Source organism: Triturus cristatus, chromosome 2_2 (genome assembly GCF_964204655.1).
Source record: "Triturus cristatus chromosome 2_2, aTriCri1.1, whole genome shotgun sequence".
NCBI lineage: Eukaryota > Metazoa > Chordata > Amphibia > Caudata > Salamandridae > Triturus > Triturus cristatus.
Genome location: NC_140582.1, coordinates 348,865,582 through 348,881,068, shown reverse-complemented (window position 1 = coordinate 348,881,068; position 15,487 = coordinate 348,865,582). Strand labels below are relative to the sequence as shown.

At 47.2% G+C, this 15,487-nt stretch overlaps 1 long non-coding RNA gene across 1 annotated transcript; it reads right to left on the bottom strand.

Annotated features, from left to right (window-relative positions):
- Positions 1-5,649: 5,649 nt before the first annotated feature.
- On the bottom strand, positions 5,650-8,623 carry LOC146862261 (uncharacterized). The gene is made up of 3 exons (XR_014978406.1): positions 8,487-8,623; positions 6,925-7,035; positions 5,650-5,935 (listed from the first exon to the last, which is right to left on the bottom strand). It is a non-coding gene; the product is annotated as an uncharacterized LOC146862261 (long non-coding RNA).
- Positions 8,624-15,487: the final 6,864 nt, after the last annotated feature.

The window sequence follows — 15,487 nt, the reverse complement described above, 5'->3', positions numbered from 1 at the left end:
CAGTGCCAGAAAGTTCTCCTCCCCAGTTTGGGACTTCTTTTCTGTTAGCGCCAAGGAGGAGAACGTTGCTATATGCGCAATTTGTCGGCAAGGTGTTCGGCGTGGTAAGCTTGGTACAAACTATGGTACCGGAGGACAAGCAAGTCATCTAAAAATACACCACAATATCGTGTGGGAGGATCACCTACGTAATTTAAAAGAAAGTAGGAAAACTAAACCCTTTGAAGTTGGTCAGGAATCAGGGAGCGATATTATTGTGGTGGCAGGTGAAGAACAGGGAGGCATTTCTAGCTCTGTCTCCAGTAGTGCAGTCACTGCAGTGGTAACGCCCACATCCTCCTCAGTAACATCAGAGTGGCACCGCAGTAAGAGCCATACTCAGAGTGTGGGTGAGACACCAAGGCGACCGGCGAGTACCTCAATGAGACAATCTGTGTCGTTGAGCCTTAGTGGGTTAATGAAAACAGCACCACTAAGGAAAGTAAGCCAGCCTACCATTGACAGCGTGTTTAGGTTGGAGGGGCAGTTCCAACGCAACCACCCAACGGCACGATTGTACAATGCGAAGCTGGCTAAAATGTTAGCGCTGGACCTTCTTCCTTTTTCATTTGTGGAAGGGGTGGGTTTCCTTGAATTTGTGTCTGCCATCTGCCCGAAATGGAAAGTTCCCAGCCGGTCCTATTTCGCAAGAATTGCTGTTCTGGCACTACATCATGATGTGCTGGAATTGGTTGGTCACGGTTTGCAGCAGAGTGCTGTGCACAATATCCACCTGACAACAGACATGTGGACCAGTTGCCAAGCCACAGATTACATGTGCATCACTGCACACTGGATCTCTTTTGTGGGGGTTAGAGATCAACTATCTGAACGAGGTGTTGTTGACACAGCTGCGATTTTTGAAGGTACTCGGAAACATGCAACTGTAGCCATGTTCGCCATGGAGAAATCTCATACGGCTGAAAACATTTTAGAAGAGTTTCGCACCAAGGTTTTGGAATGGCTGCGGCCCAGAGGGCTTAGTATTGGTTTTGTTGCCACAGACAATGGCAGTAATGTACTTAAGGCCATGGAACTTGGTTCCTATTTCAGGGTTCCGTGTTTGGCACACTGCATAAACATTATAGTGCAAGACTTTCTGAAAAAAGAACCCATAGTAAGCAATTTACTGGCCATCTGCCGAAGAATATGCACTCATTTCAGCCATTCTTTTAAAGCTCGGAGCAGCTGAGGATCATCCAACGTGACCGTAGGATGCCAGTCAAGGCACTCATCCAGGAGGTGGCAACACGTTGGAACTCAACGTATTACATGCTTGATCGTCTGTACGAACAGCACAGGTCACTCAATGAATATGTCTGGTACAGAAGCAGTGATGCTAGTGTTAAAGGCATGACCCCTGAGAGGGATCAATGGACCCTAATTCAATGCCTGACTGAGATGCTGTCTCCTTTTGAGGTCTTCACACGTGAAGTCAGCAAGGAGGACTGTACAATGGGCCAAGCTTTCCCATTGTTGCAAATGCTAGAGCATGAGCTGAATAATGTGTCTGAATCCTACAAAGGTGTAGAGGACAGAAGCAACCTGAACATTGAGCGGATGGTCCAGGCCTATCTGGACGACCCAACAGAGGTGTACATTGATCAAAACCCAGTGCAGTATTGGTATAGGAAAAGGTCTGAATGGCCACAGCTCAGCAGGCTGGCGATAAGCTATCTGGCTTGCCCTGTCGCAAGTGTCTCTTCCGAACGTGTTTTCAGTGCTGCTGGTTCCATTGTAACCTTGAGAAGGACCAGTCTATCTCCCAAAAACGTGGAGAGGTTAACAATGATCAAAATGAATCAGCACTTCATACCACCGAATTACACAATGCATGAATCAACAGAGGAAGATGAGGACAGCGGCTCAGGTGACGGAAGTATTGTGTCAGATGATTACCTACTACTGGAAGATCCCCCAGAGTTTGAGGACGAGCTATACTTCCCTGACAATTAGGCTCGCACTTACTGTCTTCCTCCCTTTTTTCCCCCTTTGTTTGTGTCTGTCGTTCCGGTTATAAACTTGTGAATCGCAACCAATGCGTTATCACCGTCTTCTACTCTTCTAATTTAAGATACAAGTTTCAGGTGTCTGCCATTTGACACTACAGTCCTCAGAATCCAGCTCCTCCGCTCGATCATACTGCATCTCCTGGTCAATTCCTTTTCCCTCATGAATGATGATTGGATGATGGTAACAACAAATTCAAACTTTCCTCGTCCTTCCAAAACAAGTGGACCATGAATCTGATGACTTCTATAGCTATCCTCCTTCAGAGCCGAGAGAGACTGGCCATTAACTCAAAATAAGATGCAACAGGTAATGATTGATGCCATGCATTGGCCGCAGAATAGCAGACTGAATGATGTAGATTTTGTTGTGTGTGTTGCGCATGAATGAATTGATGTAATTGTGCACTGAAACTTATCAACTTTCTACAGAACACACTAGTAATTACTAATTTTCCCCTTCTGGCAAACAAGACATGTGTACTTCTCCTGCATCTTGGTGATACATTGCTTTTAATTCAATACAGGAAGGGGACTCACTCAATCTGCGCAATGCAAATGACTGTGACTTAACAGCACCGTCCATCATGATGATGGCGAAAGAGACGGCCTGCAGCGTTAACGAGATGAGATGCAACAGGTAATGATTGATGCCATGCATTGGCCGCAGAATAGCAGACTGAATGATGTAGATTTTGTTGTGTGTGTTGCGCATGAATGAATTGATGTAATTGTGCACTGCCACTAATCAACATTCTACAGAACACACTAATTTTCCCCTTCTTGCAAACAAGAAATGTGTACTTCTCCTGCATCTTGGTGATACATTGCTTTTAATTCAATACAGGAAGGGGACTCACTCAATCTGCGCAATGCAAATGACTGTGACTTAACAGCACCGTCCATCATGATGATGGCGAAAGAGACGGCCTGCAGCGTTAACGAGATGAGATGCAACAGGTAATGATTGATGCCATGCATTGGCCGCAGAATGGCAGACTGAATTATGTAGATTTTGTTGTGTGTGTTGCGCATGAATGAATTGATGTAATTGTGCACTGCCACTTATCAACTTTCTACAGAACACACTAGTAATTACTAATTTTCCCCTTCTGGCAAACAAGAAATGTGTATTTCTCCTGCATCTTGGTGATACATTGCTTTTAATTCAATACAGGAAGGGGACTCACTCAATCTGCGCAATGCAAATGACTGTGACTTAACAGCACCGTCCATCATGATGATGGCGAAAGAGACGGCCCGTTAACTTAAGATGAGAAGGAACAGGTAATGAATGATGACAATTAATGGCATGCATTGGACACCTGACTCTGAGCTATTGGTCTTTGTGTTTGCGTTGTTTGTTGTGCACAAAGTGATGTCAAAGTGTACTAGTGGTAATCTATCTTTCTGTACACAATAAAGAATGACTCAAGTCAGTAATATTTATATTTCTACTCTTGTAGTGTTATAAAAATTACACTTGTACTGCAGACCGATCTCCAGTTAGTCAGTAGAAGTATCAGAGCTGATGATGAAGTCAGGAGGATGTTTCATGAGTGGCATAAAACGGAAAAGCCTAAAGGTAAACACGTCAACAACAACCACAGCAGACCCAAATGTCTGTGTAGAAGTTGAATAGAGTGTAGCGGTGGGATGACTGCAGTGCCTTGATTTTACTAACTTTAACTGTAAAATGCTATGTTTGGAATGGATAATGTGCTTTGCATTTGTCCAACTCTTTGAGAGAAAAAAAAAGGACTCTAAAGTGTTAACGTAGGATGTGCTAATGGTAAGCACTGTGGGCGTGATCTCTCCTGTTACTGTTGAAGGTCTATGCTGGAAACAGACTACAGTAGAGATGATGCATATGCATACATGCCACCTCGGAAAGTGTTCTTGTTGCACTACACCATCACTTGTGCATTTGTTTTCACTTTCTTTCTGAATATCCCCTTTGGTTTTCAATCTAAAATTACAGGCCGAGCCTTGTCCAAAACTTTATAAAACATTACAATGCATATTAATTACCTTACCAATCAATCCCCTTTTTATTCCAGCCGGGCAGTGGCGAGTGGCGAGGCGACACACCCAAGATTGATGGACGAGAGGAGCAAGAGGAATGCCGAGATGCAAAAAACCAGTCCACATTTTTGACCAGGATAAGACAGTAACAGTATCCACTTTTCACTTCTTTTAAATAATTTGATTAATATCTTGTATACATTCTTTACAACAGTGTGTTCTTGGAGTTGTTATTATCAATCATCATTACGTTTGCTCTGTGTTTACGATTCTTCACTACCAATATTTAAAATTTCTATTTGCTATCTGTTAAAGTATTAAGGCCGGAACAGAACAAGAAATAGAAGTGTATGTAATCCGGGTCTCATCATCATGCATGCATTTCCTTTTTCTACCTTAACATATGGAATGGATATGGTATGGTAGTCTTCAATGATTGTCGTTTGTTTGTCTATGTATGCATACTGTTTTTCTATGTCAAACCTTTCCCAAAATCCCCCTTCCCATCCAATCAACGGACCCTAACCCTCTTCCCCCGGGCTGTGTGACTTATTGTCGAGGTGTAACTAAATTAAATGTACACCAATACTTAATCACACACTTGCTGGGGCGGATGTGGTGAAAGCAACACTACTTCAATTTCAATGCAGAGCGATGATCTTCTTCTGCTTGCCCACCCATGAGTAGGATATTTCAGAGGTTATTTTATTTAACAAAGGAACATATACCTCAGCATGAATTGCCGGCATTGATTGGATTTGTTTGTTGTCATTCCTCATATACAGCACTAACTGTTAGACTGTAGGCATAGTCAAGTCGACAAAACTATAGTTTGTAACTCTGTCTAGTAGGCTATCCTCATAATAACCAGCATTCAGTTTTTTTGTCAAATATTTGAGCATATAATTGTTGCTCGGTAAATTCTGTGATGTACTTCATTCAACTACTCCTCTAACAGTCTCTCAAAGGCGATTGACTATCTCCTTTTCTTTTTTTGGAAATGCTGCCACCCTGCCAGTGTATACTACTACTACTATACTACCACCACCACCACCCCAATCATGGCATGTATGAAAAAGGAAACCATCTTCACCATGCAGCCAGTGCTGTGCCACAGTTGGACATAAACATCAAGCACCGGTAAGAGAGAAGTTTGGGGGAGGCAGAATTAATAATGGACATGTTGTCAATGATTTCAGTTTCAAACACCACTCCAAAGAATGCATAGTAGGACCAGTCAATGAGTGAGGTGTGTCGCATCTATCTGTTTGTGTCTTATACAGTCAGCAAATTATTGAAATCAAACACACGCTATGGGCGGCCATGCACCAGCAAGGAAACAGTGTGATGTAAAACAGTTACCCCACCTACAAAACATTAACAACATTGCATGTAACATAGAAAAATATATTTAATTGACCCTAACAAATAAACTAAACCCACAAAAGCTGACCCACCCACCTCCCTAACCCCAACGACTGTCCATAGAAGTAGAGAACGCCCAAACGAGTGAAGAACGAACAGGAATTAAAAAAGGGGCAGTGACAGGGACTAACTGGTGGGGCGGGACTGGAGGAGGACACGCATCTGGTCCTCTAAATGGGCGGCGCGGCGTCTAAGGCCGCGGCAGTTGCAGCCACAGTGGGGGGGGGCACCGGAGATGACACGGTGGCGGCGGTGGCGCCGTACCGCTGGAGGGCGGTGGCTGGGGCCCGGGGCACTGGAGGAGGCTTCAATAGCTGCAGCAGCCTCCTCCTCCTCCTCGGCTAGGACCACCAGCCGCCGGTATTCCTGCTGGATTGCCTCCAGCTTCCGGCGCCGTGCCTTGGCGGCCAACTCCTTACGGTTGAGTTTCGGAGTTGCTGTGTATCAAAAAGAAAAAAACAAGACAATTGTAAAATATAGTCTTAATAAAACAGTAGGACAAGGTAATTATTTATACACATAGTGGCATGGTAGAGTAGCACTATAAAATAAAGCACAGTAGTACATAACATTTTAAATGTCGCCCGTCCTTCTTCCTTCCACCTGTCTTACACTTTTTAGTTGAACAGTGCACCAGGTGCTCTTCTCCATAAAACTTTCAAAGCGGAGTTGAAATCAGATAGATGAGGACATTGGTTACTCAATACTCCGGCTCCTAGTCCTATACCAATTAAAGGGAATTCTAGTCTTCTAGTTCACTCTTCAAACGTCCCCAAGAACTCATACTTACTTACGACATCGGATAGCGGGCGGACTTTGTCCGCCCGTCATCCGACTGCTAAAAAGGGTGGGGGTCCCGTGGGGACAATTAATTAGGATGATGCGCCCGGCACAGTGGCGGGCGCACCCTGTTTTTTTAAATTTAAATTCTGGTTGGCTTAGCTGAAAGCAATGCTAAAATATTGTGCTGCTTTTCCAAGCACAACATGACGGGCCTCGCACGGAGCCTGTCACGTTTTGCTTTGAAAGTCGGGGGGGTACCATAGCATCGGTAGGTACCCTCCATGGGGGCCCCCAAGCATACTCTGCAATGTGTGCATGCCTTTCCGTGGCGGACGGCAATGCCGCCACGCAAAGGCATTCCAAAATGCAGATTATATGGCTGCCGGTGTGGTGAGAGAGACACCACCGCCATATTGAACCCTTTTCCGCCTGGACATGTCTGAATATTTTCTACAGGGATGGCGGGAGGTTTGCCCCTGCGGTGACTGCAGTGAATTCCAGCCAGCCCGGCGGGGGCAATACGCCCACCATCCTAATGGGGCCCTAATTCACAACTGTACAGTATACATATACATACAGTACACCTTTGCAGTGAGTGTGCTGTCAAGTTCAACAATAGTTAAAGATTATGAATCTAACTTACCACCGCCTGCCACTGGTGCTGCCACTCCCCCTCCGTTGCTATCTGCAACTGCTGCATCCTCGCCCTCGGCGTCGCCTTCGCTGGCCCCAGCAATGGTGGTCGGTAGTGCGCCTAGAAAACATTACACATTTATTAGGCGACATATACACCTCCCCCCTATTGATCAGTAGCAAGGTTGAAAAATGAGTTAATACTAACATACATCACTAGTACAAATCGGGTAGTAGTAGAGTACACACTAAGTTATATGATCATTGTAGCATTTGCTTGATTAGCCCTAGCCATGCACATGTGACGTTACCTTTACCTTGCAGCTTCTTAAGACACCTTTGAGCCCACATGACCTGCCTCACACTGCTACTGTCTAGCCTACGCGCTGCGTACAAGCGGTCAACAAACATTAACAAGCCACTTTTTTAGGAAGAACTGGTGTACTACTGTTACTGTTAGTCCATATTGCTTATCCATAGATGCTACACTTTTTGGCACGGCTGAGAAATGCTTGCAAGTTGCAATATACTAACGCACACCATTTCTTTTTTCGCATTACAGACGCAAGATTCCCTTCTACGAACCAGAGCTTCTGAACGATGCACCAACTACCAGTACTAGGTTCTTCTGAGGTTAGGGGTCCCTTCACTCACATCTTCATTTATAAATGTATATAAACTAAATTGCTATGGGATGGTGGTGCTGCCTTCCACCACTGTTCAGTTATCATGATTTAATTCCCAACTGTATAAGTGTAACAATGTATATTGTTTTAATGTTATTGATTTGCCGGTTGGTGCTGCTAAGAAAACAGTGTACAGACCTTCTCAAATTGAAATAAACATTTTAAACTTACATAGACTTCGTGGTATTTGGTGTGGAGTGGACTAACTTACACGAGTGAGCAAATTAAAGTAAGGGTGTGCATGTGAATTGCTTCCACGACAGAGGTTGGGTGTGTTATGTTCTGGGTTGTCTTCTTGTTGGTTATCTTGGGGGGAGGGTTCCGAGACCTAATAGGTATGACAAGACAGTACTATAGTCAAGCAGTGGAATTGTGGTGGGTGCAGAATTTCTGATTGAGGTGTGCAAGGAAGGTCCAACCTACCATCACCAACATCCTATTTTCTGGTGCAAATGTATGTGCAAGATCCCTACAACAGTGGTATGTCCTATAGGGTATCATATCAAAATATTAAGAAATCTGGTAGGGCTGTTGTTGCTGTGAATTTTCAAAGCCTCAACATCAATAAGAGTAAAAAGTAGTACAAGACAACGACCCAACGGATTGTACGAGCTACTGGTGAATATGAGTTTTATATTACAACCTTTCCCAAAGAGTGGCACTGGCCAACTGGGCAAGACTAGCTACTACAGTACAGACAGACAGACTGATAGTATGTAGTAGTACTCAGTCATCATAGCAGAGGCAGGGATAAGCTTTTTGAAACCGTACAGATCGAAGGATAATTGGTGGTAAAAAAATAGCATTTGGAAACACACTAGTTCGGGAGAAATGGGGCAGTAAAAGTTATGGAATAAGAAATATTATTAAAAACAAGAAGACTTACTGGGGCCAGCAGAGGAGCCCTCAGCGGTGTCCTCCTGGTGGTGTTCCTGTCCCGCCGACTATCCAGTCCCTGTCGGTCTGCCCCTGGGTGCTGATGGACAGGAGAGATATAAGAATTAAGAAAGAGACAAACATTGATGGATGGTGTCAAACAAATACAATATTTTTCAACAACGGTCAAAAAACACTTATGTAAACAACAATTGCAATAACTACATTGACCGATCTCATCTGGTCAACATGTAATATCGTGGGATTCGCAGTTCGACTACTTAAGTTACTATTTATCAACAGTAATCCATTCTTCCATTCTGATTCCAGAAAACTAAGTTACAAGTAAGCCTAAGTATTAGTACAACGTACCACCCAACCTAGCCCACCTATTCCAGACATGCCAATTGTACATTAAGTATGCATTTCCACTGTATTCCTCAACAATGTGTATGATCCAATCATGGAGGACACATGAACATGACTACATTTTTTGTATACACCAAATTTTGGTTTGATTGATGCTGATCTGCTACTGCTAAGTAACTGCAAAGCCTACCTCCACTCATTGAACAAACTAGAAAAGGTTCTAAAGACTGCCGTACTAGCAGCACGTCACGTAACTGAGTGAGGGGGGGCATCACGCATACCACTAACCAATTAGAAGCTCATACAAAGTACCTAAACCTAAGTATCAATCCGCCCCTATCTATTAGTGACAGGACAAAGTAAGGAGTGGACGTGAGTCACTGTAGCATTACGTAACTTAATTTCTCTAAAATAAACTCGTAAAGAATCACGCTAAGCAAGCGCAAACGCAAAGCTGCAAACAAGTAAGATTAGTAGTAGCGCAGAAGAGCACCTGTGTCATAATCACAGAAGACTTTTAAACGTTATTAACCTGGAATGTATTGTAAGCAGCAACATTCTAGCTGGTTGGAAGGGAAAAAAGATATTCGCAATATATACATATATTACACAAAGTTGTAATAATTAAATAGGTACTCACCAAGCCCCGGGACCTCCACTCCTAGCAGGTCCAGCAGGTCCTGCTCACGGTCCAGGATGTCGGACCACCGGTGCGTCAGCTGTGCCTGGGTGCGCCGGACCCCAGAGATGCGCGACACTGCCCGGCGCACCTTCCCCCACCGCTGCCGACGCTCCCGGAGGCCGTACCCGGACCCAGGCCTGCCACCTGCTGCCAGGGTTGAGGGGAGGTGGCACTGCACAAAGAAAATTAGTGCAGCCAACTCCGCCTCCCCAAATAAGGCCCGTGCATGCACCCCTTGTGGGCGCCGCCTTCCGCAAGGAAGGCGGTCGCGGCTCTGGCTGCGCCGGCGAACAGCCCTGCCCTTGGACATGGTTCTGGGGACGGGGCGGGAAAGAAAAGGTAAAATAAATAAAGGAGTAAAGGAAATAAATAGCGGGCAATACAAAGAGAAAAAGTAGCTAAAAAACAAAAAAAAAGTAGACAAAAACCAAAAATATAGAGGCAGGAAAATAGTTAGAGAAATAATAAGTAATAAAGATCCAAAAAAAGTGGCTATAAACAAAGGATTGAAAAGATTTAGGGAGGATTGAAAATCAGGCCCCACAACCATGCAATAGAGTGGTTGCGACCACGTGCGCAAGTTCGCGCGATATTTTCTCCCTGAGCAAGCAAAAAGCAACGCGATCAAGTAAAAGCGGTCGCGAACAGGAAATATCGACCGCGAACATGCATTGCGCGACCCGGAACAGGAAGTAAACATCGCCAGAGGGCGGGACAAGTGAAAACAAGATGGCCGCGCCCGTGAGCAACCGCATGGGTAAGTTGGCGACCCGCGATCACACAAAAAATACCGCAAACAGGCGGCAAAAAACTTCCGCGTCTTCGCGATATTTCCGGTGTGTTTGCGGAGATTTTCTGCATTCTCGCGATAATTTGCGGAAGTTAATTCCGCAAATTCTGCCCACCCCTACCTCAAATGCGCAGGAGTTTCTGACACTCACTGCAGGACATGCCAGACTTGCCAGGCAAGTGGTAAGAGTGGAAGGAAGCTGAGAGCTCCACTCCAACCTTTCCCTGTGGTCAGTACCCCATTCCAGCGAGTGGGGATTGACATTGTGGGGCCACTGGACACCAAGACAGCCATGGGCAACAGGTTTATCCTGGTCTTGGTGGGCCATGCCACCCGGTACCCTGAAGCCATCCCTCTAAGGACAGTGACGGCCCCCGTGGTGGGACGGGCACTGATGGGAATTTTCTCACGAGTAGGATTCCCTCTAGAGGTGGTGTCTGACAAGGGGACCAATTTCATATCAAAATATATGAAATCCCTTTGGCAAGAGTGTGGTGTGACCTACATGTTCACCACCACTTACCGTCCAAGGGTTGGTTGAGAGATTCAACCGAACCCTAAAGGGCATGATTATGGGCCTTGAGGAGCCCATGAGGCGTAAGTGGGACATCCTCTTACCATGCCTTCTCTTCGCGTATCGTGAGGTGCCACAGAAGTCTCTGGGGTCCAGGCCCTTTGAGCTTCTGTATGGCCACCCAATACGAGGACCTCTTAGTCTGGTCAAGGAAGGCTGGGAGCAATCTCCCAGGAAACCTCCCCAGAATGTATATAGTTACATGCTGGCCTTCCGGAACCAGACTAGGCGTTTCAGACAACTTGCTGAGGCAAATCTGGAAGCCAGCCAGGAGGAAATGAAGCGGTGGTACGACCAGAATGCCACTCTGGTTGAGCTTCAACCTGGTCAAAAGGTATGGGTCCTGGCCCCTGTGGAGCCCTGTGCACTCCAGGACAAGTGGACAGGACCCTTTGAGATTGTGGAGCACAAGAGTTCTGTCACCTACTTGGTGGATTTGCAGTCTCCTAGGAACCCCTTAAGGGTCCTACATGTCAATCGACTAAAGCCCCACTTGGAGAGGTCCGAAGTGGGCATGCTCTTGGCCACAGATGATGGGACGGAGGAGTCTGAGCCTCTTCCTGACCTCCTGGTAGCCTCAGAGCGAGATGGGTCAGTGGATGGAGTTAACTCTCACCCACCCTGACCCCTGAGCAACAGGATGACTGCCGCCAGCTGCTGGGACAGTTTCCTGACCTGTTCTCCCTGGTTCCTGGTATCACAGATTGGTGCGTCCATGATGTGGATACAGGAGACAGCTTACCTGTGAAGCACAAAGCTTACAGGGTAACTGACAGGTTCAGAGCCTGCATCAAAGAGGAGGTCTCAAAGATGCTTGCTCTAGGGGTGGTTGAGTTCTCCAGCAGTCCTTGGGCCAGCCCAGTGGTCTTGGTCCCAAAGGCTGCCGTGCCGGGTGCCACACCCGAACTCCGGTTCTGTGTGGACTACAGAGGACTCCACTCAGTCACGAAGACTGACGCGCACCCCATCCCCAGAGCTGACGAGCTCATCGATCGGTTAGGGGCTGCACGGTACCTCAGCACGTTTGATTTAACGTCTGGGTACTGGCAAATCGCCTTGACTGATGGGGCCAAAGAGAGGTCCGCATTCTCCACACCAGATGGGCATTTCCAGTTCCGGGTTATGCCATTTGAGATGAAGAATGCCCCTGCCACCTTCCACAGGTTGGTCAACCAGGTGTTGGCTAGGCTGACCGATACCTGGATGACATCGCAGTGTTCAGTGGCACATGGAAAGAACACCTGCAACATCTCTGGGAAGTGTTGATGGCACTGCGCAAGGAAGGCCTCATGATCAAGGCAAGCAAGTGTCAGATCGGGCAGGGATCAGTGGTGTACTTGGGACACCAAGTGGGGAGCGGCCAGGTGGCGCCCCTCCAACCAAAGATTGAAACCATCCTGGCTTGGGAGCCCCCAAAGACCCAGACAGAGGTGAGGGCCTTTTTAGGACTCACAGGGTACTACAGGAGGTTTGTCAAGGTGTATGGCAGCATTGTTGCCCCCTTGACAGAGCTGACTTCGAAGAAGGAGCCCAGAAAAGTGATATGGACTGACACCTGTCAGAAGGCTTTTGACACCCTGAAGACTGCCATGTGCACGGCGCCCGTGCTCTTGGCTCCTGACTTCTCCAAAGAATTCCTTGTGCAGACAGATGCATCAGAGCATGGTGTAGGGGCTGTTCTCTCACAGATGACTGAGGAGGGCTGGGACCAACCTGTAGCCTTCATAAGTAGGAGGTTACTTCCCCGGGAACAAAAGTGGAGTGCGATTGAGCGAGAAGCATTTGCTGTGGTCTGGGCATTGAAGAAGCTAAGACCCTACTTGTTTGGGTCTCACTTCCGGGTTCAAACAGACCACAGGCCCCTCAGATGGTTGATGCAGATGAGGGGTGAGAATCCTAAGTTGTTGAGGTGGTCCATTTCCCTACAGGGGATGGATTTCACGGTGGAACATCGCCCCGGTACTAGGGGTGGGCGGAATTTGCGAAATCCACTTTCGCAAATTATCGCAAAAATGTTAAAAATTATTGCAAACACGCGGAAATATCGCGAAGATGCGGAAGTTTTTTTCCCGCATGTTCGCGAGATTTTCTGCATGGTTGCGGCTCGCCAACTTACCCATGTGGTTGCTCGCGGGCGCGGCCATCTTGTTTTCAGTTGTCTCGCGGTGCATGATCGTGAGAAGAAAGACGTGATCACGCGACGCATGACGTCACTGCGGTCGCGAGACAGCGCAAATGGCTAAAAGCAATACAACATCTCATGGAGAACACGACCAGATCAAGAATACTTGTCGGCGAACGCAGGGATTCAGGTAAGGCAATCGCGTGAGAATGTATTATTTTACAGCGCGAGCAAGAAACAAATTATCGCCAAGCTGTGGAAAGCGGAAATTTTGACATTTTCGCGCTTTCCGCGGAACGCCAAAATGTCAAATTATCGCAATTTCTGCAAACGGAACGAAATTTTAACCCAGGCCTACCCGGTACAGACCACGCCAATGCTGATGGACTTTCCAGATTTTTCTGCCTTAGTGATGAGAACTCCCTGGGGTAGGGTAGTTCTCCCCACATTTCAGTTGGAGGGGACACGTGTTAGACCTGGCACCATTGGCGTGGGTCACCCTTCCATTTTTGTCTGTGCCTTAATATATTTTTGTGCTGGTGTTAGCTGCTCAGGGCCCTGTGACACTGCCATCCAGTGCCACAGGGCAAATGCTCCCTATGGGAAAATGTATTATGTGAATTGACTTCCATGTTTGGCTTATTTGGTTTACTATCAGTCCCTAGTAGAGTGCACCAGGGGTGCCAAGGGCTTGTATATCCAAATGCTGCTAGTGGGCTTGCAGCACTGGTTGTGCCACACACAGAAGCAGCCTGGTAAAATGTGTCTAAGGTCTGCCATTGCAGAACCTGCATGCAGTCTGGTACTGTCATGCTGACTGGGCAAGTGTCCCCACTTGCCAGTCCCTAAACCTTCCCTTACCTTCATGTTAATCACCCCTATGGTAGGCCCTAGGGCAGGGTGCATTGTAAGGATAAGGTAGGACATGCCCTGAGGTGAGTGGCATGTCCTAATAGTGAATTACAGCCATTTTCGTTTTTCACTATTGTAAGGCTACCTGCTCTCCATAGGCCAGAATGGGCTGCTAGATTATAACACTCTATAATCCTAGCAGGCTCAGGAAGCATGGTAGAAATTCATGTTTAGTATGCTTGAACTCAGAATAATAAAATACATCTTTTAGCAAAGGTTATTTTAATATCCTGGGTTTGCAAATGCTACTTTTAGAAAGTTAGCCTTTGCGTGCCTAACCATTTCAGTCCGCCTCTGGAGGGGAGGGCTATCTTCTTTGTGTGTAGCTTGAGTGACAGGGCTGGGAAGTTCCAGGAGACAGGCTGGGGCTACCAGGTGGTGAATAGAGAGATTACACCAGGATGGGTGGGAGGAGTGCACCTTGACTCTGAATAGGGCAGTGCTCTGCCACCACAATGCCGGCTCCGCCCCCTGGGGAGCGTCTGCCCTGCCTGCTGAAAGAAGAAGCCAGAGTCCCAACAACAAAGTGCTCCTCACTGAAAAGTACTGGACTGGGAGTATGCAAAGGCCCCCCTGGCCTGTAAAGACAAAAGAAACTTGGTATAAATGTAGGAGCCCTGCTCCTAAGAAATCAGATCCTGATTGAACCACGAAGGAACTCTGCCTGACCAGAAGGACCTGGAAGAAGCTGAAGGAGGAGTAACTTTCCCTAACCTGGGGGATTGGCCTGCAGTGGTGCCTTGCTGAGAAATGAGAGGAAAAGACTGGAAGAGACTTTGCACTTAATTTTCAACAAATCTCCAAGGGCTTGGAAGAGAGCTTGCCCCCTGAACTGAGTCCCAGGACCAGTGGACTCATCTGCCTTCCAAAACTGAGTTGCCTGGACAATTATTGCTTGTCTCCCACTGAATTTGGCCCCAGTATGACTCGTACCCCATCCGCCGCGAAGCCGTGTCTTTGCCGCCCGGCACCGTGTGTCTACGCTGATTTAAAAGTGTTAGTCCGCACCGTATCCCTCCCGGCCGCATCGCACCTAACCTTCCCCGCCGATTCGAGTCGTACAGCCCTGGCTGCCGAACCCTGTATGCCGGACCCAAGCTTCATTGTCCCACAGGTACGGTCAGTATGCTGCTAACGTACTGCACCGTGCCGTACTCAGAGCCGAGAAGCCGCATCACGCTGATCCTCCCCGTACGCTGTACGGCGCCGAGAAGTGTCGCCGCCTATCCGCACCGAAGGTACGGCTCGAACGCCGAATGCCACGGACTCTGCAAGCTGATCCGGGCCATCCGCACGTATCCCTGAAGGTCCCGTACCAACGCCGCGTCCCGACGCCGCGACCCGACCAGCATTCGAATACGCTGCCGAACTACGACCCGGACCCATCAACTTGTCCCGCACTGTCCATCGCGGACCCCACAAAACCAAGGTACTTTGTTCTGTTTGCACCGCAGCATGCACGTCACGGACCCCGGAGTCCGCAACGATTGTTTGACTCATACTTTCCTTGTTTTTAATGCCTACGAGTTGCACATCCACGTACGAACCGTACAGAGCCTGAA